This window comes from Ursus americanus, chromosome 14, assembly GCF_024610735.1.
Source record: "Ursus americanus isolate L20-20 chromosome 14, mUrsAme1.1.p, whole genome shotgun sequence".
In the NCBI taxonomy this organism is placed as follows: Eukaryota; Metazoa; Chordata; class Mammalia; order Carnivora; family Ursidae; genus Ursus; species Ursus americanus.
The window spans coordinates 47,143,763-47,163,533 of record NC_142140.1 but is presented as its reverse complement, the minus strand read 5'-3'; the positions used below and the strand labels follow the sequence as shown (position 1 = coordinate 47,163,533).

The 19,771-nt window shown below is 38.2% G+C and overlaps 1 pseudogene; it reads left to right on the top strand.

Annotated features, from left to right (window-relative positions):
* Positions 1-17,989: 17,989 nt before the first annotated feature.
* On the top strand, positions 17,990-19,000 carry LOC148108960 (olfactory receptor-like protein OLF4; annotated as a pseudogene).
* Positions 19,001-19,771: the final 771 nt, after the last annotated feature.

Genomic DNA, 19,771 nt, shown 5'->3' with positions numbered 1-19,771 from the left:
AAGAGGGAATTGGTGATCTAGAAGATAACCTGATGGAAAGGAAAGAAGTGGAAGAAAACAGAGATAGGCTGCTAGTAGCACGTGAGAAAAGGCTTTCAGTGTTTAATGACGCCATGAAACTTCCAATGTCAGAATTATTGGGATCCCTGAGGGGATGGAGAGAGGAAGAGGGCTAGAAGATATATTTGAACAAATCATAGCTAAGAATGTCCCTAATCTGGGGAAGGAAACAAACATTCAAGTCCAAGAGGCAGTGAGGACACTTCCCAAAATAAATAAAAATAGATTGACAACCCAATATATAATAGCAAAGCTTGCAAATTTTACAGTCAAGGAAACAATCATGAGAATCGCCAGGAAGAAGAGGTTCCTTACTTATGGAGGGAGGCACACAACCCAGAAGACTGCAGTTTTTAGCAACACAGTCAGAAAGGGAGACAGTGTGGCCTGGAGAGCTTGTCAAGAGAAGACTGCGGTCTCTCTGTTCTGAGACGAAGGGTTAGATGTCGTCACTTCTGTTCTGACTCTTGGAAGAGAAACAGAAAGCCACCACAGAAAGCCACCAGAGAACAAACCCCCCCCCCAAAACTGGTTTCCACTGAGCCCATTCCCCCACCCCACAGGGGACAGGGCAACTCTGCCCAAACAAGGTTGCCTGAGTAACAGTGGGGCAAGCCCCTCACCCCCAAAGACAGGCTGGAAGAACAAGAGGCCAACAACCCTAAGGTCCCTATAAAACAGGTGCATCTTACTTGGGTTGTGAATACTTTGGACTCTGTACATTCCCTCAACCACCTCCAACAGAATGACTAAGGGGAGGAACCCTCCAAAAAGGAAAGAAACAGAGACCGGGGCCTCTGCCACAGAACTAATGGATATGGATATAACCAAGATGTCAGAAGTGGATTTCAGAGTAACAATTATGAAGGCAATATCTAGGCTTGAGAAAAATATTAATGACAATATAGAATCTCTGAGGGCAGAAATGAGATCTAATCAGGCTGAACTTAAAAACGCTATAGATGAAATACAGTCTAAATTGAATACTCTGACTGCCAGGGTAAATGAGGAAGAAAAATTAATTAGTGAGCTAGAGGATAAGATGATAGAAAAGAGGGAAACCAAGGCAACATGGGAAAAACAGAATACAACCCAAAGCATCAAACTGAGAGAGACTAATGACTCATTGGAACATTCCAATGTCAGTATTGAGATCCCTGAGGGGGTGGAGAGAGAGATGTCTAGAAGATATATTTGAGCAAATCATAGCTGAGAACTTCCCTAATCTGGGGAAGGAAACGAGCATTCATGTCCAAGAGGCAGAGAGGACCACTCCCAAATTCAGTGACAACAGACTGATGCCACGACATATAATATAGTACAACTTGCAAATCTTAGATCCAACGAAACAATCTTGAAGTTGGTGAGAAGGAAGAGATTTCTTACATACAGAGGGAGGAACATCAGAATAACGTCAGACCTCGGCACTGGAGGAGATGATGCTAAGTGAAATAAGTCAAGCAGAGAAAGACAATTAGCATATGGTTTCTCTCATCTACGGAACATAAGAACTAGGAAGATCGGTAGGAGAAGAAAGGGATAAAGAAAGGGGGGTAATCAGAAGGGGGAATGAAGCATGAGAGACTATGGACTATGAGAAACAAACTGAGGGCTTCAGAGGGGAGGGGGTGGGGGAATGGGATAGGCTGGTGATGGGTAGTAAGGAGGGCACGTATTGCATGGTGCACTGGGTATTATATGCAACTAATGAATCATTGAACTTTACATTGAAAACCAGGGATGTACTGTATGGTGACTAACATAATATAATAAAAAAATATTATTATAAAAAAAGAATAACGTCAGACCTGTCCACAGAGACCTGCCAAGCCAGAAAGGGCTGGCAAGACATAGTCAGGGTAGTAAATGAGAAGAACATGCAGCCAAGGATACTGTACCCAGCAAGGCTGTCATTCAGAATGGATGCAGAGACAAGGAGCTTCCAAGACCAGCAGAAACTGAAAGAATATGTGATCACCAAGCCAGCCCTGCAAGAAATATTAAAGGGTGCTCTATAAAAGGAGAAAGACCCCAAGAGTGATACAGAACAGAAATATACAGAGAAAATCTATAGAAACAAGGACTTCAGAGGCAACATGCTGAGAATAAAATCATATCTTTCAATAATCACTCTCAAGGTGAAAGCCCAAATGCTCCCATGAAACAGGACAGGGTTGCAGATTGAATAAAAACACATGACCCATCCATATGCTGTCTAAAAGAGACTCATTTTGAACCTAAAGATACATCCAGACTGAAAGTGAAGGGATGGAGAACCATTTTTCATGCCAAGGGACCTCAAAAGAATGCTGGGGTAGCAATTCTCATATCAGACAACTTAGATTTTAGGCTAAACACTGTAGTAAGAGATACAGAAGGACACTATATCATTCTTAAAGGGGTTATCCAACAGGAGTATATAACAATTATAAATATCTATGCCCCCAACATGGGAGCTGCCAACTACATAAGCCAACTGTTAACCAAAGTAAAAAGACATATTGATAATAATACATTAACAGTAGGAGACCTCAACACTCCCCCCTCAGCAATAGATCATCTAAGCAGAAAATCAACAAAGAAACAAGATCTTTGAATGACACACAGGACCAGATGGACCTCATAGATATACACAGAACATTCCACCCTAGAAAAATAGAATACTCATTATTCTCAAATGCACATGGAACTTTCTCCAGAATACACCACATACTGTGTCACAAATCAGGTCTCAGCTGATACCAAAAAATTGAGATTATTCCCTGCATGTTCTCAGACCATAATGCTTTGAAACTGGAACTCAATCACAAGAAAAAAAAAAAAAAACATTGGAAGGAATTCAAACACATGGAAGCTAAAGTCCATCCTGCTTAAGAATGTTTGGGTCACAATGTTCATAGCAGCATTGTCCACAATAGCTAAATCGTGGAAGGGGCTGAGATGCCCTTCAACAGATGAATGGATTAAGAAACTGTGGTCCATATATACAAATATTACTCAGCTATCAGAAAGAACGAATTCTTAACATTTGCAGCAACATGGATGGCACTGGAGGAGATAATGCTAAGCGAAGTAAGTCAAGCAGAGAAAGACAATTAGCATATGATTTCTCTCATCTATGGAACATAAGAACGAGGATGATCGGTAGGGGAAGAAAGGGATAAAGAAGGGGGGAATCAGAAGGGGGAATGAAACATGAGAAACTATGGACTATGAGAAACAAACTGAGGGCCTCAGAGGGGAGGGGTGTGGGGGATTGGGATAGACCGGTGATGGGTAGTAAGGAGGGCACGTATTGCATGGGTGTTATACACAACTAACGAATTATCAAACTTTACATTGGAAACTGGGGATGTACTGTATGGTGACTAACATAATATAATAAAAAAACATTAATAAATTAATTAATTAATTAATTAATTAATTAATTAATTAAATTAAACTTCACAGAAAAAAAAAAGAGAATGTTTGGGTCAACCAGGAAATCAAAGAAGAGCTTAAACAATTCATAGAAACTAATGAGAACAAAAACACATTGGTCCAAAACCTACAGGATACTGCAAAGGAGGACCTAAGGGGAAAATACATAGCCATCCAAGCTTCACTCAAAAAAAATGGAAAAATCCTGAATACACAAGCTAACTTTACTAAACTTTAAAGAACTGGAGAAAGAACAACAAATATACCCTAAGTCACACAGGAGAAAAGAAATAATTAAGATTAGAGCAGAGATAAATGAAATAGATACCAGAAATACAGTAGAGCAGATCAACAAAACTAGAAGCTGGTTCTTTGGAAGAATTAATACAATAAATAAACCACTGGCCAGACTTATCCAAAAGAAAAGAGAAAGGACACAAATTAATAAAATTATGAATGAAAGGGGAGATATCACAACTAACACCAAGGAAATAGAAACAATTATTAGAAATTATTATCAACAATGATATGCCAATAAATTTAGCAATCTGGAAGAAATGGATGCCTTCCTAGAAACCTATAAACTACCAAGATTGACACAGGAAGAAATTGACAATCTGAATAGACCAATAACTAGTAATGAAATTGAAGCAGTAATCAAAAACCTCCCAAAAAACAAGAGTCCAGGGCCTGATGGATTCCCTGGGGAATTCTACCAAACACTCAGATAAGAAATAATACCCATTCTCCTGAGCTGTTTCAAAAAATAGAAACAGAAGGAAAATTTCCAAATGCATTCTAGGAGGCCTGCATTACCTTGATCCCAAAACCAGAAAAAGACCCCATCAAAAAGGAGAATTACAGACCAATATCCCTGATGAATATGGATACCAAAATGCTCAACAAAATCCTAACTAATAGGATCCAACAGTGCATTAAAAGGATTATCCATCATGACCAGGTGGAGTTTATCCCTGGGATACAAGGGTGGTTCAATATTAACAAATAAATCAATGCGGTAGAACACATTAATAAGAGAAGAGACAAGAACCATATGATCCTCTCAATTGATGCAGAAAAAGCATTTGACAAAATACAGCATCCTTTCCTAATTAAAACTCTTCAGAGTGTAAGGATAGAGGGAACATTCCTCAATTTCATAAAAACCATCTATGAAAAGCTCACAGTGAATATCATTCTCAATGAGGAAAAGCTGAGAGCTTTTCCCTTAAGGTCAGGAACATGACTAGGATGGCCACTCTCACCACTATTGTTCAATATCATACAAGAAATTCTAGCATCAGCAATCAGACAACAGAAAGAAATAAAAGGTATCCAAATTGGCAAAGAAGAAGTAAAACTCTCCCTCTTCACAGATGACATGATACTTTATGTGGAAAACCCAAAATACTACACCCTCAAATTACTAGAATTCATACAGCAATTCAGTAATGTGACAGGATACAAAATCAATGCACAGAAATCAGTTGCTTTTCTATACACGAACAATGTAACTGTAGAAAGAGAAATTAGGGAATCGATTCCATTTATAATAGCACCAAAAATCATAAGATACCCTGGAATAAACCTAACCAAAGAGGTAAAGGAGTTATACTCTAGAAACTACAGAACACTGAAGAAAGACATTGAAGAAGACACAAAAAGATGGAAAAACATTCCATGCTCAAGGATTGGAAAAATAAACATTGTGAAAATGTCTATGCTGCCCAAAGCAATTTACACTTTCAATGCCATCCTGAGCAAAATTACCAATGGCATTTTTCAAAGAGCTGGAACCAAGAATCCTAAAATTTGTATGGAACCAGAAAAGACCCTGAATCGTCAAGGAAATGTTGAAAAAGAAAGCCAAAGTTGGGGGCATCACGTTGCCTGATTTCAACCTATACTACAAAGCTATGATAACCAAGAAAGCATGGTCCTGGCACAAAAACAGACACACAGATCAATGAAACAGAATAGAGAACCCAGAAATGGACCCTCAACTCTATGGTCAACTCATCTTCAACAAAGTAGGAAAAAATATCCAATGGAAAAAAACAGTCTCTCCAATAAATGGTGCTGGGGAAATTGGACAGCTGCATACAGAAGAATGAAACTGGACCATTCTCTTACATCATACACAAAGATAAACTCAAAATGGATGAAAGACCTCAATGTGAGACAGGAATCAATCAAAATCCTAGAGGAGAACATAGGCAGTAATCTCTTCGACATTGGTCACAGCAACTTCTTTAAGACACATCTCCAAAGGCAAGGGTAACTTATTTTATTTAAATTTGATTAGTTAACATACAGTGTATCAAATTTTCAGATGTAGAATTCAGCAATTCATCAGTTGCATATAATACTTAGTGCTCATTCCATCAAGTGCCCTCCTTAACGCCCATCACCCAGTTATCGCATCCCCCACCCACCTCCCCTCCAACACCCTCAATCAGTTTACTGTAATTAAGAGCCTCTTATGGTTTGTCTGCCTCTCTGAATTCATTTAACTTATTTTTCCCTCCCTTCCCCTATGATCTGTTTGGTTTCTTAAATTCCACATATTAGCGAAACCATATGATAATTGTCTTTCTCCAATTGACTTATTTCGCTCAACAAAATACCCTCCAGTTCCAACCACATCAATGTAATGGTAAGGTTTAATCCTTTCTGATAGCTGAGTAATATCCCATTTTATATATAGATGTAGATATAGATACAGATATAGATATATATCTCCCACATATGCTCTATCCATTTATCTATCAATGGACGTCTGGACTCTTTTCATCCTTTGCCTATTGTGTACATTGCTGCTATAAATATTGGGATACAGGTGCCCTTTGGGATCACAACACTTGTATACTTTGGGTAAAGACAGAGTAGTGAAATTACTAGGTCATAGGGTACCTCTATTTGTAACTTTGTGAGGAACTTCCATGCTGTTTTCCAGAGTGGCTGTATCAGTTTGCATTCCCACAAACATTGTAGTGGGTTCCTCTTTCTCCTCTTTCTCCATATCCTCACCAGCATCTGTCATTTCCTGACTTGTTAATTTTAGCCATTCTGACTGATTGTGGTTTTGATTTGTATTTCCCTGATGCTGAGTGATGTTGAGCATTTTTTCATGTGTTTGTTGGCCATTTCTGTGTCCTTTGGAGAAGTGTCTGTTCATGTCTTCTGCCCATTTCTTGACAGAGCATCTTTTCATGGACTTTTTAGCCATCTGTACGTCTTCATTGGAAAAATGTCTATTCGGATCCTCTGCCCATTGTTTAATCAGATTGTTTGGTTTTGTTTGTTGGTTTGTTTGTTACTATTGAGTTGTATGAGTTTTTTATATATTTGGGATGTTTACCCCTTATCAGATATATGATTGTAAATTTTCTCTGCTATTCAGGAAGTTGCCCTTTCATTTTGTTGATGGTTTCCTTTGCTGTGCAGTTTTTTGTAAACAGGGAGACCCTGTTTATTTCTACTTTTGTTCCCTTGCTTTTGATGCCAAATCCTAAAAATCATTGCAAGAGCAATATATTTCTTCTAGGAGTTTTTTTTTTAAGATTTTATTCACCTATTTGACAGAGAGAGAGAGAGAGAGCACAAGCAGGGGGAGCAGCAGGTAGAGGGACAGGGAGAAGCCGGCTCCCTGCTGAGCGGGGAGCCTGATACAGAGCTCGATCCCAGGACCCCAATATCATGACCTGAGCCAAAGGCAGATGCTTAACTGACTGAGCCACCCAGGCACCCCTCTTCTAGGAGTTTAATGGCTTCAGGTCTTACATTCAGGTATTTAATCCATTTTGAGTTCATTTTTTGCCTATGGTATAAGATAGTGGTCGGTCGAATTCCGTTGCACATGGCTTTCCAGTTTACCAAACACCATTTATTGATGAGACTGTTCCTTCCTTATTGTACATTCTTGCCTCCTTTGTTGTAAACTAATTAATCACATATCGGTGGGTTTATTTCTGGGCTCTCCAGTCCATTCCATTGATCTGTGTTTTTTATGCCCATATCATGTTCTTGTGGGTACCACAGCTTTGTGATATAGTTTGAAATCAGGTAGCATGATGCCTTAGTTTTGTTCTTCTTTCTCAAGATTGCTTTGGCTAGTTAGAGTATTTGTGATTCATAAAAATTGTAGGAATGGCAATGCCTGGGTGGCTCAGTTAGTTAAGCATCTGCCTCCAGCTCAAGTTCTGATCCCAGGGTCCTGTGATTGAGCTCATCGTCCAGCTCCCTACTCAGTGGGGAGTCTGCCTCTCCCTCTGCTCCTCCCCCTGCTCGTTCTTTCTCTCTTTCTCTCTCTCTCTCTCAATAAAGAAATAAAATCTTTTAAAAAAAATGTAGGAGTATTGGTTCCATTTCTATAAAATATGTCATCGGTATTTTGACAGTGATTACACTGAGTCCACAGATTGCTTTGGGTAGTATTAATTACTACAGTATAAATTAACTACATTTTAACAGTATTAATTCTTCTAATCGATGAACATGGAATAACTTTTCATTTCTTTGTGTCATCTTCAATTTCTTTCAGCAATGCCTTAGAGTTTTCAATGTACAGGTTTTTCACCTCCCTGTTTAAATTTATTCTTAGTATTTTATTCCTGTTTTTTTTTTCTTGCTCAGTGTTTTCTTTTATTTTTTTATTTAAATTTAATTAGCCAAGGTATAGTACATCATTAGTTTTGATATAATGTTCAATGATTCATTATTCAAATATACCACCCAGTGCTCATCAAATTCCTGTTGATGCAGTTGTAAATCAGATTGTTTTCTTAATTTTTTTCTGAGAGTTTCTTATTAGTGTACAGAGTGGTGACCAATTTTTGTATATTGACTTTATATCATGCTGAATTCATCAATTAATGATAATTTATTTTTTTCTTCTAAATAATTCATTGAAATACAATAACATACAATAAAGTAAACATATGTAAATGCAAAATTTTCTGAAGTAAAGTAATCATACAAAAATTAAGAGCACATACTGCATGAGTCCATTATATATAATTCAAGAAAGTGCACAAAAGCTTTGAAGATTTGTTATGTAATTGTAAAAAATATAATCAACCTGAAACCTCTGCTTCCTTGTATCTAATTCAGGTGGATGTTTTTAGGAATAAATGTAATGTTTGGGAATACTTGGTGAGTCCAAAAAGTCTTTCATGGGTAAGGAGCATATGCACATATACGTATGCATGCCTTTGTACATTATTTCATACAAATAAACTCTTACACATGTATGTACAACACAGATTCAATAATCCCACCTTTTATGTTGAAAGTAAATTTGAAAGAAATTTGGAGAGGACAGAAATCAAGAGACCAAATGTTTGAAAAAGCATGAAATTAAAAGAATATACATATTTAGACACAAAGATTTAAAGTACAATGGGCAAACTTAATTTTAGTAATGAATTACTTTTTTCAGACATATAAGTGCTTTATTTGGCAATAGGTTTCTCAAAAAATATGAATTCTGACTTTGAGCCCTTTGTGCATTAAGATCTAAAGAAGTAATTCATATCTAAAGGTCCACATAAATTACTTTTCTTAATCTTAATGCACAAAGAGCTCCAAATCAGAACTTATATTTTTTTAAAAAAAGAACTTATATTTAAATCTAAAGTCACAGGGCACCTGGCTGGCTCAGTCAGTGGAGCAAGCAACTCCCCCTTTTTTTTTTTTTAAGATTTTATTTTTAAGTGATCTCTACTTCCAACATGGGGCTCAAACCCACAATCCTGAGCTCAAGAGCCATGCATTCCACCAACTGAGCCAGCCAGGCAACCTGGGCATGCAACTCTTAATCTCAGGGTTATGAGTACAAGCCCCACATTGGGTGTAGAGATTTCCTTAAAAATAAATAAATAACCAGCTCCTAGGTTCATTGACCTGTTGTACTACTTTTTTATTTCTATATCATTGATTTTTGCTCTAATCTTTATTATTTCTCTTCTCCACAGGATTTAGGCTTTATTTGCTGTTCTTTTTCCAGCTCCTTCAGTTGTAAGATTAGATTGTGTCATGGAGTGGAAGAACAAATAGTGTTAAAATGTCTATGCTACCCAAAGCAATCTACACATTCAATGCAATACCGATTTAAAAATAAATAAATAAATAAATAAATAAATAAATAAATAAATAAATAAATAAAAATAGTAACTCACATTTATATTCTAGAAATGGAGAATTCACTTTTTGCATTCCAACAATGGAGCAAAAGGTCCAAATTGACTTTTTATTAATTTTTTATAGTTGAAATTGGATTTTAAACACAAAATGCCCTTACCCACAAAAAGAGAAATGAATAAATTGAGAGACTAAAATTTACTTTCTCCAAAACAGTTTTATTGGATAAATATCTATATTACATTCCTATCTCTGCTGTAACAAATTGCCACACTAGAGGCTTCAAAGAAACAAATTTATGTTCTTACTGTTTGGGAGTCAGAAGCCTGAAGTAAGACTCAGTGGGCTAAAATCAAGATGTCTGCAGTACCTGGTTCCTTCTAGATGCTCCAGGAGAGTCTCTTTTCTTTCCTATTGCCATTTCTAGTGACAATAAGCATTTCTTGGTTCACAATCCTTTCTCCATCTTGAAAGCCAGTGATGTGGCATCTTCACATCTCTCTCTGATCCAACTATTCTGACTTCCTCTCCCACATTCAGAGGAGCATGGTGATTACATTAATTCCATCTTCGTAATCTTGGCCAGTCTTAGTTTAAGGTCAGCTGGTTAGCAGCCTTATTTCATTTGCTACTTTAAACTCCCTCTTCCTATTCAAAGTTTCCATGGACTAGAAGGTGGACGACTTCAGGAAGCTCTTATTCTGCCTGCCAGAAAGTCTTTTCTTAAAGTATTTTATTTGGTGCCAATCAAGGGATGTTACGTAAAAGAAATAAACCCAGAATTTATGACAGCCCCTAGAATGACTGCACACACTATTTATTCAGAATTTTATGCAAAAATGCCTTTTTTGTGAAGAAGATCTACAACCACCTGCACTTACTCTTTCACAGGATGACAGCCTTGCTACTCCAAAGAGTGGTCCACAGACCACCACCTACAGCATCGACATCACTCAGGAGCTTGTTAGAAATGCTGAACTCCTGGGCCCACCGGCACCTGCTAAAGCAGACTCTGCATTTGAGCCAGAATCCTAGGTGATTCCTATGCAACTTGAAGTTGGAGAAGTGATGGTCTAGAGTACATTATCTCACAGTCTCAATATGACCTGTGAGGCAGGGTCATTATCTGTGTTGGGAGCTGTCCTGCTCAGTGGAGGTGTTTAGCAGCATCCCTCAGACATTGCCAGATGTGCCCCGGGGGAAAGAACCACCTCTAGTTGGGACCACTGGCACAGAGTTTGAAAAGTGAGAGCATCCTGACAGAACGAAATCAACACCCATCCCTTTCTGCAATGATAAGTTTGAGAAGCTCACTAAATTCTTCAAGCCCCATTTCTCCATAGGGAATGGAGTTCACACTAGTGCTTCCTCACAGAATGGACTTTCATAAAAATCAAATAAGACAATTCCTATAAAGTGCTAAACTTGGATTATAGTGCATAAAATATCTCAATATATATCTTACAATTAAAAAACATTTTATAACAATGTTGTAATAGCTCTGAACTTGTGATAGAATTGTGAAATTCTTAACTGTTTTGGCAAAATTGTCATGAAGCCAAAGAATATAGTGCCCAGGTGTTTATATTAAAAGAACACACTAATCATCTTTGTTGAAAAAAGGGAAAGTAACATTCTAGACATATCAGAGGTATCATCTACCCTAAGTCAATGCTCTGAAGGAACCAATGGACCTAGTCAGGATTGATTCCTCAGTCTTAAACAGGAGAAAATGTTCACTCAAGAGTGGGATAAGGTGTTGGGAATTTAGATCTCTGAAAGGCAAAAGACGTCATAGAAAAAAGAGTAAACACACACACACACACACACACACACACACACACACACACACACACACACACACACCTGGCTTCTCACCAGTCTCCGAGGAACAGAAATTCAACAGGAAAAATGTCCTTTCTGTCCACACTAGCATCCCAAAGGGAAATCATGTGCCTGAAGATGGAACAAGAGGGAAATGTGCTTAATGAGCAGACCAAAGCAGTTGTAAATACTTCCTCTGTTGCAGTCCTGCAGCTCAGGTAACTCGGACTGGACAAGGCCTGGTCATTTCTTGTGCAGTCCTATGTTTGGATGGGGTACTGGAGTCTGACTCATTCCTGCTCTCTTGTCTGGAGACAGAGCTTCATCCTTCATCATCTATGAACCAGACAGGTATTTTGATTTCCATGTAGTGACCTTCTTCTCAGAGACCCCATCTAGATGATTTTTATTGCCCAGTAGGTACAGGGCAGGAGAAGGTCAAGAGAATGGAAGTCAAGAACATTTAGCTGAGGTCACCTGAGGGCCAATCTTGCCCAGCCCAGAGCTGAGAGTTTGCTGTGGCTGTTTGCTAGCCTGATTAAGAAATTTATTGATTGATTCACTTATGTATTTATGACGTTAAAAATAGAGGTGAATTGTACATTGAACTCAGAAAGGCAAGATTCAATGTTAACAAGTAAATTATAACAGTGGACCCAATCCTATGAGGGGTGGGAAGCATAAAGTAGAACATGAGACCAAGGACCTTTGCAATTAACCAGAGTAGAAGAGTCAAGTATTAGCTGTGGAGGGACATACAGTGAAGTGAGGATATGCCTTTCGTGTTTAAAATGGGACATATTAGACTACATTTCTGTACTAAGGAGGAAAATCCAGATGAAAGAATTCTGGCAGGTGCATCTATGCAAGAGCAGTCCGTGAAACATACATATCACAGTACCTCCTCTCTCTTGAGTATTCGAATGAAATTTTTTATGTGTTATTATATGGAAAAGTATGCTAATGAGCTTCCTTTACAATTACCTCATATGTGAGCCTCAATGTGTCCTGGCTTAGCTCGCCACCCACTTTCTCCATTGAAAAATGTCTGTGGGAGTTCTTGGTGTTTGCATAGTGGGGTCAGAATGATTTTATTCCCTTTTTTATTGCATTCTTCCAAGCAAAGTATTGTTGTTTATTTCACCAATTTAGCTACTTGCCATTTTTCTTTTTTATATTTGTGTAGATGTATTTGCGCAGAATGTCTGAGAGTGTATAAATTTTGTGTGGTCAAGTCTGTGAGTTACTCATAATATATTCCCTCCACTAATTTTCTACTTTTTCGTTTGTTTGTTTGTTTTGCTGAAAGAATTGATCTGTCACCTTAATATTCTTCACTTGTTGATTCCTGTTTTCCAATCCCTGAAAGTGCATGTCCTTCTGCATACTTATCACTCACAAATCACCCTTTATACATATATTCCAACTAGTGTTCACATCTCCGAATACCTTACTGTTCCTTGTGGCCTTTTATTATTGAATATATTTGTAAAATAAAATGCCATCACTTGGAAGGGATTCTACTTTACGTTTGACTAAGAATTACCTTTACTTTCCATAAGCACACTTGTCCCATATCTCTTTATGTGAGATGACACTAAAACTTTAGATACTGCTTCTGTCCACATTGAAAGACTTTTTCAAATTCTTTTATTCCCGAGTCCTTGACAATCTAATTTAGATTTAGACCCATGTGAATTATTACTCTTTTAAATCTTTTTACTCAGAAGTTGGTTTGGGGTCTTCCTTCAATTTCATTTCTGACAGTTGTTTTGAGCCACTCTGCTTAACGTAAATGCATTTTCACTCTTCTTTCCTTTTTTTATTTTATGTCTTCTATTTTAATTTCATGTGTTCTTCTTTCTTTCAAAAGTCTTCATTTGTTTTTAGACTATTCTGTGTTGTGCACACATACACATTCACACCCTTTCAATTTGAATGTATGAAAAGACACCTATGCATATTAAGTACTCTTTACATGCTGGCACATCTTTTTTTCTAGCTTTTCTCCCCCAGACTTCTGACTCAGGAGTATCTTACACAGTCAACCAGTGTAATCCTAGGTCATTATTTCAATGCCTGCATGACATTTCATGGTGTGGCTGTGCCATTTACACTTTTGATGATCTTTTGTATTTTTTCATTAAGTTATTATTGAATGAGGAGTAATACTATTGAATATATATGTTATAAAAATATTTTTTAAGTATTTAAAACTATATTTCTCTACCAAAGGTGAGGGCGCCAGGGGCCATTGAGCCCAGGGGCCGTTGAGCAATGTTCAAACACATTTTGGGCTGTCACACTGTAAAGGGGTGTTTGGAAGCCAGGGATGGTCTAAACAGCCCACAGTTCGCAGGACACAGCCCACCACAGAGAAGGCTCTGACCCCAAATGTCCGTAGTGCAGAGGCTGAGAAACCCTGAGTTAAAGCATATCAATATTTTTTTTAATATTTAATTTTTTAAGTAATCTCTTCACCCAACATGGGGCTTGAACTTACAACCCCAAGCTCAGGAGTCCCATGCTCTACTGACTGAGCCAGCCAGGCACCCCAAAGTACATCTGTATTTTTAATATTTGTAGCTGTCTTCAGAGCCTCTCCAAGATGTTGTAACACTTCACAATTCTGACAGCAAAGTTAGAGAGTACCCATTTGCTACTTGATTAAAAATATCAACCCCAACCAGTATGACAGCTTGTTGAGTGTTTTCTCAGGGTGATGGGTGTGAAAGAGATTTCTGTTGATTTTTTAAGCTATTAGTGAGCCCCAACAGGAGTCATATATTTGATCACCATGTTCATTTACCTGTTATTATTATATATCCACATATTATATGCCTACTTATCAGCATTTCAAATGATTGTTGTAAATCACAGTTTCTGTATTGACCTTTAGTTAGACATTGTTGGCCATAAAATAGTTTTAAATTTTAGGGGTACCTGAATGGCTCAATTGGCTAAGCGTCTGCCTTCCACTCAAGTCATGTTCCCAGAGTCCTGGGATCCAGCCCTACGTTGGGCTCTCCACTCAGTGTGAGCCTTCTTCTCCCTATCCCCACCATTCCCCCGCTTGTCTTTCTGTCAAACAAATAAATAATTTTTTTAAATAGTTCTAAATTTTATTTAGTTAAATATATCAATCTTTTTACTTCTGAGATTTTTGCCTTAATTATGGTGGTTTGCCCACCTGTGGATTTTATATGTATTTTCTAGATGTGCATCTGAAATGGAATGGTTACACTTACACTGAGGGTTTACTCCTGATTTTTGTGAGGTGTGTGAGATAAGGAACAGCTGCACTTCCTTCCACAGAGAAAGCCATTTGTGCCAACTTCCATTCAGCAATCCAATCTTTTCTAACTACATCCAAATGCAGCTTTGTCATGTATTAAATGTCGTATATAATGAGACCTAATTCCTGATTCATTCAACAAATACTAAAAAAGCACCTACTATGTGCCAGAAATTTCTAAGAACTTTATATCTTATGCCCTTTTATTTCAAGGTTTGGGAAATTTCATTATTCATCCATGCTGATTTTGTGGAATTACTGCTTCTGAAGGTCATGTTTCAGTTAGTCCTCAAAACTCCCTTCAATGTTGTTGAATACAGTTACTAAAACTGCTCTCTTTAACATGGTTTTATCTCCTCTGTCATTCTTTGTATTTCATAATGTCTCATTTACTTGAATTTGTTTCTATGTAAGTGCATATACATTCACACCCATAAAGAAAAAAAATGAACAACACAGGTGAATTCCAGGCTCTTTTTGTCCTTACATCAGAGTGACGGACAAGAGCGTGGTAAAATAAATGTGAGTCGAGATAATGTCCTCAGATAAGTCACATGAAGAATATTCGAGTAAGAGGATAGATTGCCATACGGTGTGTAGGATTTCACAGAGTCTAGGGAGGCCTTTGTATGTTGGACAAGGAACAGAACCATGAGCAGTTGTGCTCATCAGACTTGTCAAGAAAGTGACTAAAACCCAAAGACTAAGAATAACAAATAAACACAAAAAGATGCCACATAAGAAAAGTGATGAATGAGCTCACCTCATCCTCTATTGGACCGAACAAAAACCAACTGGTCAAATAAATATGGAATAGGCAAAGGAAAAGCAAGTCTTCTGTTGTCTGCTATCTGGTAATAAAAATGCCCAAATTTTGTGAGATTTCAGTTTATTCTCCTTACTCATTTTTCTTTTGTGATGTTCAATCTGTACGGTGTTTCACACCATAAAAATGTCACCACTTTGTGTTGTGGACAAATTTAATTTTGCTCTTTTATTATTTTTGCTGGGTTCAATGGGATATAACCAGGACTGGACACCACTAGCACCAAGGAAGCTTTCCTTCCTCAAAGTCTCTCAGGACAACTGAGCTTATTAGATGATTTTATTCTTTATGTCCATCTCATTTCACCCTCCCTCTGTCTGTTTATTGAACATAAAAAACTGCTTTTATTTTTAAAAATGTTTATTTAAGCTCAATTTAATTAACATATAGTGTATTATTAGTCTCAAAGGTAGAATTTATTGACTCATCAATTACTTATAACACCCAGTGCTCATTCCATCAAGTGCCCTCCTTAATGCCTATCACCCAATTACCCCATCCTTCCATTCACCTCCCCTCCAGCAACCCTCCCTTTGTGTCCTATAATCAAGAGTCTATTATGGTTTCCCTCCCTCTCTATTATCTTATTATTTTCCTTCCCTTCCCCTATGTTCATCAGTTCTGCTCCTTAAATTCCATGTAACATAATAAAAAAAACATTTAATTCCACATATGAATGAAATCATATAGTATTTGTCTTTCTCTGATTTATGTTGCTTAGCATAATACATGCTAGATCCATCCACATCATTGCAAATGGCAAGATTTCATTCTTTAATGGCTGAGTAATATTGCATTGTATAAATATACCAGATCTTCTTTATCCATTCATCTGTGAATGGACATCTGGGATCTTTCCATAGTTTGGCTGTTGTGGACTTTGCTGCTATAAACATTGAGGGGCAGGTGGCCCTTGCGATCACTATGTTTGTATCCTTTGGATAAATACCATGCAGTGCAATTACTGCATGGTAGAGAAGCTCTTTTTTTCATTTTTGGGGGAACTCCCTATTGTTTTCCAGAGTGGCTGCACCAGTTTGCATTCCCACCAACAGTGTGCAAGGGTTCCCCTTTCTCTGCATCTGGGCCACCATCTGTTGTTGCCTATGTTGTTAATTTTAGCCATTCTGACTGGTGTGAGGTGGTATCTCATTGTGGTTTTGATTTGTATCTCCCTGATGATGAGTGATGTAACCATATCTTCACGTGTCTCTTAGCCGTTTTACAATTGTACCAAAAACTATAAGATATCTAGGAAGAAACCCATCCGAAGAGGTAAAAGATCTGTACTCTGAAAATTGTAGAACACTTATGAAAGAAACTGAGGAAGGCACAAAGAAATGGAAAAATACTCTATGCTTATGGATTGGAAGAACAAATATTATTAAAATGTCTATGCTATCCAAAGCAATCTACACATTGCAATATTTATCAAAATACCACCAGCATTTTTCACAGAGCTGGAATGAACAGTCTAAAATTTGTATGAAACCAGAAAAGACACCGAGTGTTGAACACATTTTTTTATGTTTCTTTGCACACAGGTCAAAATGTGGCCATTCCAAAATGAAGCCCCAAGATGATTTGTCCCTGGGAAGCTATAAATAGGAATTTCTGGGTACTATTTCTACATTCCTTATGGGAAAGATAATATGATGTGTATGCATTCATATCTTAAACAGTGTGTTGGAGCAGATGGGGGAGAGGTGAGAAGGACATAGAAGTAACACACACCAGGAGGACATGGTGTGCTGTGTTGTGTTTAAGTCACAGTGCGGGGGAGGGGGGCACCTTGATGAGTGACAGCAGTCCTCAGAGCTGAGATACACAGCCTCCTCTATTTCAGGGCCTTTGCACCAGCCAGTCCCTCTACCAGCAAACCTCCTGTCTTCCACACCCTCTTCCATGAGGTCTCTGTTCAAATGTCACCTTCTTACCCAACCTTGAATAAACACCCAACATAATACCTCACCCATACTCTCCCTTAATCTGCTTGTGTTTTGCTCATAGCATCTGCCCCTTCTCATGATTATTTAATCTTTATATACGCATCTACCCTATCACCATCATTGAATTGCAGGGATTTTTGCTTTTCAGCACTCTCTGGTTTATGATAGAATTTCCAAAACATGGTCTACATTCTGTATATTCCTCAAATGCATGAAATAATTCCTTACTAAAACTGTACAATACGCAACCATTTAGAGAACACCTGACGTTGTGATGAAAATGCCTAATCAGAGAGGAACTGGGATCTTCTCAAGGGGCCCAAATCCATTCACAAATATTTCAATTAGTTTCTTGACTGGAAAATATAAATTGTTGCTTTTCCACAAAGTGAGCAGTGAGTAGCAATGTCATTGTAAGCAATGTGTGAAAATTAGTCTCTTATTTTCCCTTGTGATGCTAGTCACCCCCAACACATGGACCCAGGAAACTATACAGGAATTTCAGAGTTCCAGCTTCTGGGATTTTCAGAGGAACCAGAACTGCAGCCCCTCCTATTTGGGCTTTTCCTCTCCATGTACCTGATCACTGCATTTGGAAACCTGCTCATCATCCTGGCCGTCAACTCAGACTCCCACCTCCACACCCCCATGTACTTTTTCCTGGCCAACCTGTCCTTTGTAGACATCTGTTTCACTTCCACCACCATCCCCAAGATGCTGTGGAACATCCAGACTAAGAGCAAAGTCATAACCTTTGCAGGCTGCATCACACAGATGTATTTTTTCATACTATTTACAGGATTAGACATGTTCCTTCTGACTGTGATGGATTATGACCGCTTTGTGGCCATCTGTCACCCCCTGCACTACACGGTCATCATGAACCCCTGGCTCTGTGGACTGCTGGCTCTGGTATCCTGGATCCTGAGTGTCTTGCATTCCTTGTTACACACTTGCATGGTGTTGCGGCTGTCCTTCTGTACAGAGGTGGAAATTCCCCACTTCTTCTGTGAAGTCAGTCAGATTTTACAACTTGCTTGTTCTGACACCTTTCTCAATAACATGGTGATATATTTTGCAGCCACGTTGTTGGCTGTCAGTCCCTTCATTGGCATCCTTTACTCTTACTCTAAGATAGTTTCTTCCATATGTGAGATCTCATCAGCTCAGGGCAAGCATAAAGCATTTTCCACCTGTTCATCTCACCTCTCAGTTGTCTCCTTATTTTATTGCACAGTCCTGGGAGTGTACCTTAGCTCTGCTGCTACCCAGAGCTCCCACACAGGTGCAGTGGCCTCGGTGATATACACGGTGGTGACGCCCATGCTGAACCCCTTCATCTACAGCCTGAGGAACAGAGACATAAAGGAGGCTCTGATGAGATTCTCTGGGCTGACAGCTATAAAAGGGCCAATTGTCCTGTAGCTGAAGATGTGCCCACGATTGCAGGGCCCAATGCCTGAGCCAAATGTTGAGATACTTTGATCAGATTGTGGAAGTGGAACATACCTCCTCTATTTTTTTCCTGTAATTTCTATTTTTTTACCTCTCTGCATAATTTATGTAAATCACTTTTTTAAAACTTGGTAATAACTCTGATATCCAAGAGATTTTCCCTTTGGCATTTCCTACTTCCTCAATGTCGTTCCTAACCTCTGATGTGAAATAGTTGGACATTCTCACTTATTCAAAGGACTGTATGAATCGGTTAAGAGTAATTTCTTCTCAAATAAAATATCTCATACTGAGTATTTTTTCTTTTGTTTGACTGAATAATACTCCTATGGAAAATCTACTCTTGGCCACCACAGCTGTTTATTTAAGTTCATAATAGAAAAGTCTGAGACCACAGCGCTTCATTTTGTGAGCATCACTCCTTCACAGAAGCATTATCTTATGTCTTTAATGTTTGGCATGGCTTGTCACGCAGCAATAGCTGACTGATACAATACTCAATGTAAACAGAACTGAGTCTATTAAGAATAACCAACTGCTTCTTATTTTTGACATTTGTTCTGATATTTGAAAGGAGTATCCATAATGACCTGGTTATTCACATTTATTTCAAATAACTCTACTAAAAGTGACTACCACTGAGATTCCCATCCAGGTAACTGGTAGAGGTTGGAACGACCTGCATGTTTTTGCAGGAATAAATTGTGGGACCTTCAGTCACAAGTTTCCATTCCCAGAGCATTACTGGGCAGGAATTCCAGCTCTTGTCTGAGTCATCCTTTGATCATAGGATGGAAGAGA